Genomic DNA, 12,191 nt, shown 5'->3' on the forward strand with positions numbered 1-12,191 from the left:
ATAAGAGGGATGCTGTAAATATGGTTAGTGCGTACACAGAAATTACTCAGAGCATGACACATCTGCTGTAACTTGAAAATTAGTTCTCCTAAACCAAACCAAATAAACCTAAACAAAGATTGCAGGAAGAATGCTTGGCATATCCTACAGGTATTTGTTTTCCTGTTGTTAGGCAGTTAGAAGTTCGGCGAATGCTTAAAAACGCACACTTGGTCATCCACACTTGACACACTTTCTGTTGCCATAAGTGCAGTTGATAAACAGTTGGTTTAAAAAAAACTCTCACAGATAATACTTCCAGAACTCCCTTCTGTTTCTAGCCTGTTACCTATGGAAATATTCCAAGCAAAACAAACAGAACTCTAGGACAGCCTCTATGGTGCTCTTACCTCCTACTCACATGATTAAACTCTCATCTAATTGCCATTTGGCTGCCCAAGGTGCTTCTAAAACTGAGCTTGCTTGTTGCATTATATTCTCTGCATGGCACTATATTAAATATCACCTACTCTGACTAGCTACCTCATTGGATGACAATTAATTTGATGCATTTCTTCTCTCACTCTAGCTCTTAGCGGGTGAGTACAGTACAATATCAGAAACATTTTTGTATCATCGGTGCTTAAAACAGGACTTGGCATCTACTAGGACCTCGACTATCTTAAGAATGCCTTCATTATTGCACCCTCTATCCTATTGACCCCATGCATTTGTTTCTAATAAGGCTCCTGTCTCCATGTCTTCACTGTATCTAATAACACTAAGATTCTTGAGTGTCTGACAGTAAATATTAACCCTCTGAATTAACCAAACTCTTTAAGTTACTTATCACACATTCACTCATTTACATTCACCAAGCTCCTAATATACTTTCTCAATTCCATTACATATTTCTCACCAGCTGTCTGAAAATACCATGCAACATTTTATGAAAGATGGAACTTTCACAATCACTGCCATCCGTAATAGCACTTCCCAGTGGAAATATGAGAGCCACAAATGAAAGCAAATATATACTTCCAACTTTTCTAATAGCTATATTTTAAAAGTAAATAGAAACAGATAAAGTTAATTTAAATAATATATTTTTAAATCACATAAATCGAAGACATTATCATATCAATGTGTTCATATAAAATTGGTTCATGAGATATCTAAATTCTTTTTTTTATCAAGTATTCAAAATCTGGAGTGTAGTTTAGGCTTACAGTGCATCCCATTTGAACTAGTCACATTGCTCAATGGCCACATGTGGCTAGTGGTTACCGTATCGTACAGCATGGGCCTATCAAATAACTTTTTATAAAAGAAAGGTATACACTGAACTCTGACTAGACTAAAATGAATATAATGTTAAGTTAAATCAATAACTTAAGGGGGAACCTCAATTTAAAAAGAGAAAGAGAAGTGAGCCCCTTTGGACCTACTCCCTCTTCCCTTTACTAAATTATGCATTCTCTCATCTTCTTGGTCACTTCATTCTTCACACAATGATTGTGTGCATGTAGGTATCTGAAGGACAAGGGGTATGCTGACGTCCTAATGGAAAGTATTTATTGTGCTGTGAAAAGAAATTTAAGATGCACTAATCTGGAACTCTTTTCATCTAGTAGGCTTCCCTAGAGCTTTGCTTGCATAGATGCCCAGACTAATGAAAAGTATGCAACTGAATTTGATATTAGTCTACTAATAGTTTCAATTGGTCTTGCAATTTTGAATCAAGACTTCTAGCCACCCCTCTCAATTTCAGTGATTTCAAAAAGCCTTCAAAACAATGATACAAAAATCAAGTAGTAAAAGAAAATAAATCTACTTCAGCATTTCAATGCCTTTGGTTATTTTTCTTTTGCAGATAAATCTGTGCGTATGCATTCGGTCTTGAAAGAGATATACAGAAATGTTTAACTATAATGCATTTAATAGTAAATCTATGACCTAATTGTTACTATAAATTTATTACCAAAGCTTTTCCCTTTTCTACACCAAGCTAAAATATAAACATTGCACCATTACAAAATCTAACTGCAGCCAAATACATCTAATTATAATCAGTTGCAGTAAACTCTCACTTTGCATTAGGCATAATTAACCATGTGATAATCAGTATAATAACATTTAATGTGCTGTGATCAAATTTCTCAACGACTCATGAAAATTGTAGAAAATAGAATATACTTTGATTCTAACCATAAGTGTTTTTAACCATTTCATGTTTCAAATTTCATGCCTGTGCCTTGTTAGAGAAATGTTACTATACCCACTCAAAAACTAAAAATTGGATATGCTTAAGGACATCTTCATGTATATTATAAAAAAGTTTTCTATTTTTTATTAAAGTATTATCTACTTTAAATTTTTTTAATAGTAAATTACATTCTTACAAGTATAGCCACTTTCTAAATTTTTAACCTCTATTTTGACCCCTCCCCATTATTTTTCAATGCGCCTCTACAATATCATTCAAACTGTTCTCTCTGCTTTCATTCTTGTTCCCCATCCAACCCCCAAATACAATCTATTCTCAAAAAAAAAAAAACTGTCAGAGTGATCTTCTTAAAGTATAAATCAGTTTGTGTCACTCTGTTAAATAAATAAATAAAAATAAACAAAACAAACACCTTCAATTGAATCCTATCACACAGAGACTAAAATCAAAAGCTTGGGACACCCAACCTTGAATTCTTCTCATGCTCTCTTCCTTCTCCTCACTCAGGTGGACACTCATACACCCCATCCTCAGAGAGCCCTTTCCTGACTACCCACATACAAATTGCATCCTTCCAACCCTGCCACTATAATACTTATTACTATCAGCGTCTATGCCAAATTCTGTATGGCGTTTTTATTTTATTCTAGTCTGATCCCGCTCTAGAATGTAAGCTTAATGAAGGTAGAGACTTATCTTTCTTACCAGTATAATTGCAGTTCCTAGAAGAAACCTGCAACATAGTAAGCACTCAATAAATAGTCACTATATACGTTAAAGAAACTGTTTCACAGTGTAGCATGAAAGATATATATTTATAGAGCCATGGAAATAATAGTGAAGAATAATAACTCTAATGGCTATGCTCAAATGCAACCTGTATATGATTCCCAGATTCACATTCCTGAAACACCATTATATTTATATCACTCCAATATTCAAAAATCTTTATAATCTTTATAGTTATTATGGAATAAACTAGAGGCCCAGTGCACAATATTCATGCACTGGGGGTGGTGGGGGTCCCTCAGCCCAGCCTGCACCCTCTTGCAGTCCAGGACCCTTTGGGAGATGTCTGCCTGCTGGCTTAGGCCCGATCACCCTGGCAGTCAGACATCCCTCTCACAGTCCGGGGCTCTCGCAGTCTGGGACCCCTTGCTCCTTACCATCCGCCTGCAGCAGAGGTGGGAGAGGTTTCTGCCACAACCCCTATGCTCACCAGCCATCAGCCCGGCTTCTGGCTGAGTGGCGCTTCCCCTGCATTAACTGCCTGCCCCCTGGTGGTCAGTGTGCCTCATAGCGACCATTTGTTCTGCTGTTCGGTCAATTTGCATATTAGCCTTTTATTATATTCCAAACCCACTAGCATAGTATTCAAAGTTATCTTCAGTCTCCCCTACTTTATTTGCTCCAGCTTTAAGTTTTCATCTCTAATTATTTAGACTCAACTTATAAAATTTCAGCCTTATTCTCATATTTTTTCATCTATCTGTAAAGTCTTCTTCCATGCTCTGCCTTCCTCACAAACTTCTTTCTACATATATAATTCCAATTTGTACTTCAAAGTGAAGTTAAGCTTTCTGCTACTCTACCAGGTATTCTCGGATATCCCAGAGCTCCCCTGACCTTCCCTTCTCAGCAAGAGTGGTTTCTTATCAGAGGGATCAGTCATTTGGTACTTGGCAATTTGTGTTTTTAGTTAACTATTAGCTACTTCTTATGTTTCTGACACTTATGTCCAACTAAGTATAGATTAGTTGGGAAAGACGAATACTTACATCCTTGTGACAGTCACAGAATTGAAGCTATAGTATATACTCAATAAATTTTGATTGATTAATAAATGAACACATTTACTGAATGTAGATGGTACTCTCGAATACTCTTATTATACTAGGGCAGTGGTTGGCAAACTCATTAGTCAACGGAGCCAAATATCAACAGTACAACAATTGAAATTCCTTTTGAGAGCCAAATTTTTTAAACTTAAACTATACAGGTAGGTACATTGTTATTAACTTAATTAGGGTACTCCTGAGGCTTAGGAAGAGCCACACTCAAGGGGCCAAAGAGCTGCATGTGGCTCGCGAGCTGCTGTTTTCTGGCCACTGTACTAGGGAATAAGTACTTTTACTGAGGGCTATTTTTGAGTGGAGTTGAATTATATCTTAATTGGTTTAGGAAGAATGAGGTTATATTAGAAATTTATATTTCTTGAAATGGGGAAACTGAGACTTGAAGAATTTGTTCTAAATAAAAAGTATAGCCCCAGCCAGTGTGACTCAACTGGTTGAGTATTTCCCATGTGCAAAGGTTGCTGGTTTGATTCCCAGTCAGGGCACATGTCTGGGTTGCAGGCTTGATCCCTGGTAGGGGACATGCAGCCAATTAATGTTTTGCTCTCACTGTGATGTTTCTCTCTCTCCCTCTCTCTCTTCCTCTCTCTCTGAAAAATCAATAAAAATATTTACTTAAAAGGTATAAATATTAATATTTAGAGTAAATGGCAGAGAAATGGAGAAGAACATTCCTTCTCGGACCTCTTTTCCTAAAAGATAAATAGAACTATAAACTTTTCTGGAAAGTTGTTCACCAGTCTACAAAAACTTGCTCATTATTTCTTTCTCTCCCTGTCTTTAATTTTTAAAGTACATTTAAAACATCAGGATGTTGGTCCTCAGCCAACAAAAAAAAAACACCATTCCTCGACTCTGCATGCTTCTGAACTCTGATGAAGGTGCAGAGTACTGCTATGAATTTTCAGTTTTAGTCTCCAAACCACGAGCTCCTGCCGTGGCTCTCAGAGAAGCTTCCCAGAAGGAGAGCACATGTGACGTTCATGTTTCCCTCATGTTCATTTCCTTGAACTTGATTTCATTTACTCTTTTAACTCTTTTTTTTTTAAGGAGAGCAGGTTTCTTGACTCAAAAATGTTATTTTGTCATATTCTTCATAAATTTGCATAATGAAGCATTAACTCAAAATATAAGCAACAAAATTAAGTAAATCCATTAGTCAATCTATAGCAATTGTGTTCAAGTTCAACATGGGTGGTGTTTCAACATAAAAGGCCTGCAATTTTAAAATTAATCATAACCATGGCCAAAAAGAGGTAGGGATATTGCTGGATATCACTGTTTGGTATTCCCATAAGGAAGATCCTGGAATTATTCTGCTTTTACTAAATAACTCTTCAGGAAACTGACTGGGGTCCTATTTTCCTACTAGTGGTACTAAAAGTGAACACAGCCCAAATTTTATCCATTTACTAGCATGAAGGCATTTTGTTAATCCAAAAAGCAATTAGATGGTCACTTCTCTTTTGCTTCAGAACTTTTGTTTCCCATTTCTAGTCCATAGACATTTTTGTCTGATCTCCTCCATCAGAATCATCTGCATACACTAGACCCGTGGTCAGCAAACTGCAGCTCGCGAGCCACATGTGGCTCTTTGGCCCTTTGAGTGTGGCTCTTCCTAAGCCTTAGGAGTACCCTAATTAAGTTACTTACAATGTACCTACCTATATAGTTTAAGTTTAAAAAATTTGGCTCTCAAAAGAAATTTCAGTCATTGTACTGTTGATATTTGGCTCTGTTGACTAATGAGTTTGCCGACCACTGCCTAGACCAAAGCTACTGAGTCTGCTTACAAAGACGGGGTCTACTACAAATCTAGATTTTTAACAAAATTACTAAATAATTCTCATTCACATGAGATTTGAGACCCATTCTTATACAGGCATATACATATATGTATACATGCATACCATGTAACAAACATTTCTTACTCAGAGAAAAATATACTAAGAGAGTAGGATTTTTATATATTAGTCTTTTTTTTATCAGTGACAAAAAAACAAAGAAACTATTATTCACCCAGAAGGGGACCTCTGTACTAGGTAAGTGATAGAAAGTGGTACCACCTTTTTAAAAATCTTCTTTGCATTTGCTGTTTATTGGCAAGTGTGTGTTATAAGAAGTCAGGACCCATCATGTTGTCTGTAACCCTCCCACACACTCCCATCTGAAAATGTCACATATTTGAGCCACATGATTTCTTCAATCTTAAAGAAGCCTACCATTTGGAGATGATTGGAAATACACAAAAAAGAAAATCATATAATGTCTTAATAGCTAAAGTAGTAGAAATTAATAAAGTACAAAAGATCACATTTTAAACAAATACAGGCACTAAATGCCTTAAAAAGCAAAGATTTGTCCTATTTTCTTTATATCATAAAGAAATTTCTCATGCCCAGTTTTCCTTGTTGCTTTTGTTTGTTTGTTTGTTTTCATTTGTTTATTTTGTAGCCTTTCTATGTAAACTGTCTTCCCAGTGCTAAAATGGTCTGCATGAAAGCTGGTTGAAAAAGCTTATTCCAAATAATTAATTTCCATGTGGACAGATGCTGTGCTAGTTTTCTGTTTACTTTGCTGTCAGTCATTAAAATATCTGGAATTGCTAGAAGGCTAATCAGCAATTTTTTGACAAATGTCAAGTAATTAAATGATTACAGCTCTTACTTTTCAAAACAATTAATACAGCCTATCAAGTGGATGAGCTCAGCAACCTTCTTTCTTAACTGACCAGAAGAGTTTCCAATAACACAAAAGCTTTTGCCGAGTTCTGTCTCCTTTGTATTCTTTGAGTACAGAAAGGTGAGAAGTGAAAAGTAATAAGTACCATTTTTAAAAGACAGCTCTGGTGGGCATGGGGGTGGGGATGGAGGTGGAGGTATTGAGCAAAAAATAAAAAGAAAAAAGAGAACTCATGGACATGGACAACAGTGTAATGACTGCAGGGTGGGGAGGAGGTGGAAGGGGATAAATAGTGATGGAAAAATAAAATTAAAGCTACTACTGCTTTTGTTCTCAGTTCCTAAAGTACTTGGGTCAAAACAGTCTGCTATGAGGAAAGTTAATAAACTTTAATTAGGGTTTTGAAATTCCCTTTATGAAAATGCCATTTTTCATTTAGTGTGTCAGCAAATATTTATAAAAGGCCTAGAAGGCTCCAGACACTCTTAGGACACAAATACAGAAGAACAAAAAAAAAAAAAAGAAGAAGAAATGGGAAATCTTTCTCCTTAAGATTCTCAAAACTGAATGAGACAGTCCCAAGAACAATTACAATACCACAAAATAATTGTTTTATTGGAAAATTTTACAAAGTATGGTGGAATCCCAGACAAATAATCACCCATGTCTGTCTGGGAAAATTAAGGAAGGCTCACGGTGAGAGCAGGAGCTTTCCAGACAAATAGGAGAATTTCAGAGAGAACACAAATATTCAAAGCACAGAAGTTGAAACTACAGAATGTTATAAGAACAATAAGCATTTTGGGAGTTAAAGAATGTGTTGGAGGAGAGATAAAATACTGTGTAAGGCTAAATGGCCGAGTAGAATCTGACCAGGAAGGGCATTCCACATCATATAAAGGAGAGAACAGACATCAGACGTATGTGTTACAACATATTTAGTGACAGTGTAATGACTGAGGTGGTTCAGAGAAAATGAAGGGATATCCAGAAGGAGCCGATGTAAGATAATATGGATCTAAACAAGGACGGACAGACAAAGGTAGTAGGGAGGAGGCATCAGAAAGGCATTTAAAAAGAGAATAAATTGGATCTGTTGGTTGGAAGATATTAGAAATGAGAAGGAATGCTCGTAGTGATCGCTTGTGATGAGCAATGCAGGAAGAAGCTTTGTGTATGAGTCTAGGCCTAATGAGGAGACAGAAATCATGCAGTAATTTGAACAGAGGAAATTTAATACATAGAATTGTTAAATAAAATAGGGAAAAGCTACTAACAGAAAAAGAGAACTTTAAAGACTGCAGAAATGGAAGATACAGGGAGCAACCACTACCTCTAGGGCTCAGGCAAAACAAGGAAGCAACGGGTCTGGAAGAGGCCTCTACCTCCCACCATTGTTGAATTCCAGAACTTGATGGAGATGAACAACCATGGCCCAGTGGTGACCAAGTATTTCGCCAAGATGTCACACCAGCAGAACACACTAGAATCTCAAGGGTGCTGGAGGAAGCCATGCCTGGGGAGGTGACAAGCTGCTGAATTCCCCAAAAAGCAACCGTCAGGGTACAGAGCCAAAGCTGCCCATGGGGAAGTACTGCTGGAGACTATGAAGGGGAGAGTTATGGAAGAGGAACCCCTCCCCCATAGAATCCTTCAACCTTCTCTTAAGACAAAGCTTGATAGTAAGCCAGCTGAGAAATGTTTGCAGGGTCCAGCTATATTATCACAGAAAAGTCAATGAAGATTAGATTTGAAGATCAGAAGCAATAAACTGAGAACTGGCTTATTATGTGCAAGAAAAGGGTGACTTCTACTATGAGAATTTTGAGTGTGAAGTGCCTTTTGGGACATCCATATTGGATAATGTAGTCTTGAAATCTGGAAGAGGTTTGAGCTTAGAGGTACAGATTTTTAGAATTGTCAACAGATGTGTTGCAGATAGAGCCTTGGGCATTGATGCAATTATGCAGAACAAATTAGTTATTTGTAAAGATGCCAATGACAAAGGGAAACAGCATATATTAAAAGGAGGAAGTGGAAAAAGATTCCACAAAAGAAACCAGTAAATAAATCACAAGGAGAGAATGTTGAATGATCAAAAGTATTAAGAAAAAGAAACTCAAAAAATTTCCACTAGATTTGACAATTAAAAGGTAAACTAAGTGAAGGAAAAAAAAACACTTTCAATTTAAGTGACAATGAAAGCCAAATTGTTTGGATCAAGATGTAAGTAAATGAGGGAACAGAGACAAAAAACAGTATTATTTTTTCTCTACTGTAGTAACTAAAAGAGGATGAAGTATCAGTAGAAAGGGTTTTTAAAAATTTGTTTGTTTTAGGAAGAGAGAGAAGAAAGTGGTGTGAAAGAAGTTTGAGCATGTGAAAGAAACCAATGAAAATCAAAAGATACAGGAAAAAGAGGAGATGATTGATGAAGTAAATATTGGTGGAGGCAGCACACAGATTAAGAAATCAGACTCAGCCCTAGCTGCTGGTTTGGCTCAGTGGATAGAGTGTTGGCCTGTGGACTAAAGGGTCGCGGGTTCGATTTCAGTTAACGGCATGTACCTCAGTTGCATGCTCGATCCTCAGCCCCAGACAGGGCACGTAGAGAAGGCAATCAATCGATGTGTCTTTCTTTCACATCGATGTTTCACTCTCTCTGTCTCTCCCCCTTCCTTCTACTCTCTCTCTCTCTCTAAACATCAGTGGAAAAATATCCTCAAAAAGAAAGAAAGAAATCAGAGTCAGACAGGAGAGGAGATACCTCCTCCTCAAGAATATTTATTTGTTGATTAGTACACAGAAATAAACAGTAGAGTTTTCATCCACCCTAAAGTAAACTTACAACTTTACTCAGCTCAGAAGCAAAAGACTCATTGAATTTTGGAACTTGAAGGGAACTCAGAGCAATGGTTCTCAAGTGGGAATCCAGTAACATCAGAACAGGAGAAGGAAAGCCTTCATTCTGAAGGTGCCTTAGGAGCTAACTAAAAAACAGGAATGCAGAGTGGGAGCCTAGCAGGCAACCCTGGGCCTTCTTCAAACAAGGCAGATTCCCCTTTCTCTTGTTTGACATGATGAAGTTCCTTTTCCTGTTTCATTCAAAGAAGAGTTCTGCTATATCGTTTGAAGGCTACGCTTTAGTGCAACCCATTCATTTTAGAGATGAGGAATCTGGGGAATCAAGAGGACAAGTGACTCGTTCAACATGCCAGAGCTACTCTGTCATTAAAACATGTCTTGGTTCATTACCAATAATAAACCAATTAATTTATCAATTCCCTCAAATTTAACCAGTTATACTATTTGCAATTTTAATCCAAATAATTTTTACCTCACACATCGCCCCTCTTTTGGCATGGTGACATCCTCCACCCTCATCCAAGAAAAATCAAGAGGCCATATGTCTGTGGCTTCTTATGTTTGTTTAGCAGAACTGCATTTAGTAACAACTCTCCTAATGACTTTATAGACCATAAACGAGAAAAAGACCTCAAGGAAATGACTGAATGCACTGTGTTCTGCCACATCAATGTCTTAAGTATTCGAGCCAAAAGATTTTCGATTCCCCTTGAAATGAAAAGAAAGCCCAGAACTGCCCCTGGAAAATAATGCTCTGTGTTCTCTCACCTTTGCCATAAGCAATCGAAGGAGACAAATTTAAAATGTCCATGCTCTAACTTCAGAATTTAGGGAAAAAAAAAAATACACATTTCCTTGCTCTAACCAAGATAGTTTGATAAATTATTAATCTCAAGAGAGAGTTTGTAGATAAATACGCTGAAATTAATTGGATGTGAAAAATATATACTGTCAAAAGTCAGAATAATAAGGCTTAAAGTACCTATGTTAATATCAGATAAGCTAGACTTCAAAGTAAAGAGTATTATCAGAGATAAAACTAATAAAGGAAGATGTAAATTCATAAATATGTATGACTCTAAAGCTACGTAATTAAAGGGAGAACCGTACAATTCTACAATCAAATTTGGAGATGACAATACCCATTCCGATCTCATCAGCAAATGCAGAATACATATTTTTTCAAGTATGCAAGTACATGATATATTCATCATGATGTAGGACCATAAAACAGTTCCTCAATACATTTAAAAAGATCAAAATCTGGCAGGCATGTTCTCTGATCACAATAGAATTAAGTTTGAAATCAGCAACAATGAAAATGTAGATATTATTGCAATATCTATTAGACTTTGAGATAGTCAAAAGTTTCTTAGAACACAAAGACCAAGAACCATTATAAAATTGATACATTAGGCTGTAACGAAATTAAAAATGTTTGTTCTTTGAAAGACACCATTAAGAGATGGAAAGGGCAAAATGCCAACTGTAAAAAAAAGAATTTTTAAAAGACAAAGGAGTTGCATCCAGAATATCTAAAGAACTCTTAAAAACTCAATAATAAGTAGACAATTACCCAATTTCAAAAGTAAACAAAAGATGTGAATAAACTTCACAAAATGAGAATATGCAAAGATGTTTAGCATCATTAATCATTGGGGAAATACAAATTAAAAATCCAATAAGATAAAAGTACATATTCATTTAGAGTGACTAAATTTTTAAAAGTAATCTTACCAAGTCTTGAAATGTGAAGCAATGGGAATTCTCATACATTACTCGAGGGGATGTAGGTTAATACAGTCACTCTGAAAAACAACTTGACAATTGTTTTTAAATAATCAATTACTTGCCATGTAATCTAGCCATTCTACTACTAGGTATCTACACAAGAGAATTTAAGACATAAAAACCTGTACATGAATGCCAATAGCAGCTTTATCATTAACAGTAAAAAACTAGAAAAAAACCAACTGTCCATCGACAGGTGCATAGATAAATTATAGTATATTTATATAAGGAAACTTTAAACTATTGGTATACACAACTGCATAAATGGACATCAAAATTATTATGTTTAATGAAAGAAGCCAAGTACAGAAAAGGAGTACATGCTGTATGATTTAATTTATACAAATCTCTGAAAATGCAAGTCACCCTAAAACAGAAAGCATGTCAGGGGTTGTCTGGAGACAGATGAGGAACAGATTACAAAGAGACAGAAGAAACTTTTGAGGATGCTGAAAATTCCTTTTTATCTGGAATTTAGTGATAATTTCATGGCTGTATACCTATGTCAAAATTGATCAAATGCACATTTGAAATGCGGGCATTGTAGTGCACTCATTTAGTCATCAACAAAGATATAGAACATTTTTAAAATAATTCAGTGTTGGGAGGAAGTGGATTGACTGTAGAAGAAATGAGGTTAGCTGTGGATTGACAATTATTGAAGTTAGGGAATAAGTCCTGGGGAAGTCATTAAACTAACATCTTTACTTCTGCACATGCTTAAGATTTTGCTTTAAAAAATGTTTCCAAAATCTCTGGATACAGCCCTAGCTGGTTTGGCTCAGTGAATA

Source organism: Myotis davidii, unplaced genomic scaffold (assembly GCF_000327345.1).
Source record: "Myotis davidii unplaced genomic scaffold, ASM32734v1 scaffold346, whole genome shotgun sequence".
In the NCBI taxonomy this organism is placed as follows: Eukaryota; Metazoa; Chordata; class Mammalia; order Chiroptera; family Vespertilionidae; genus Myotis; species Myotis davidii.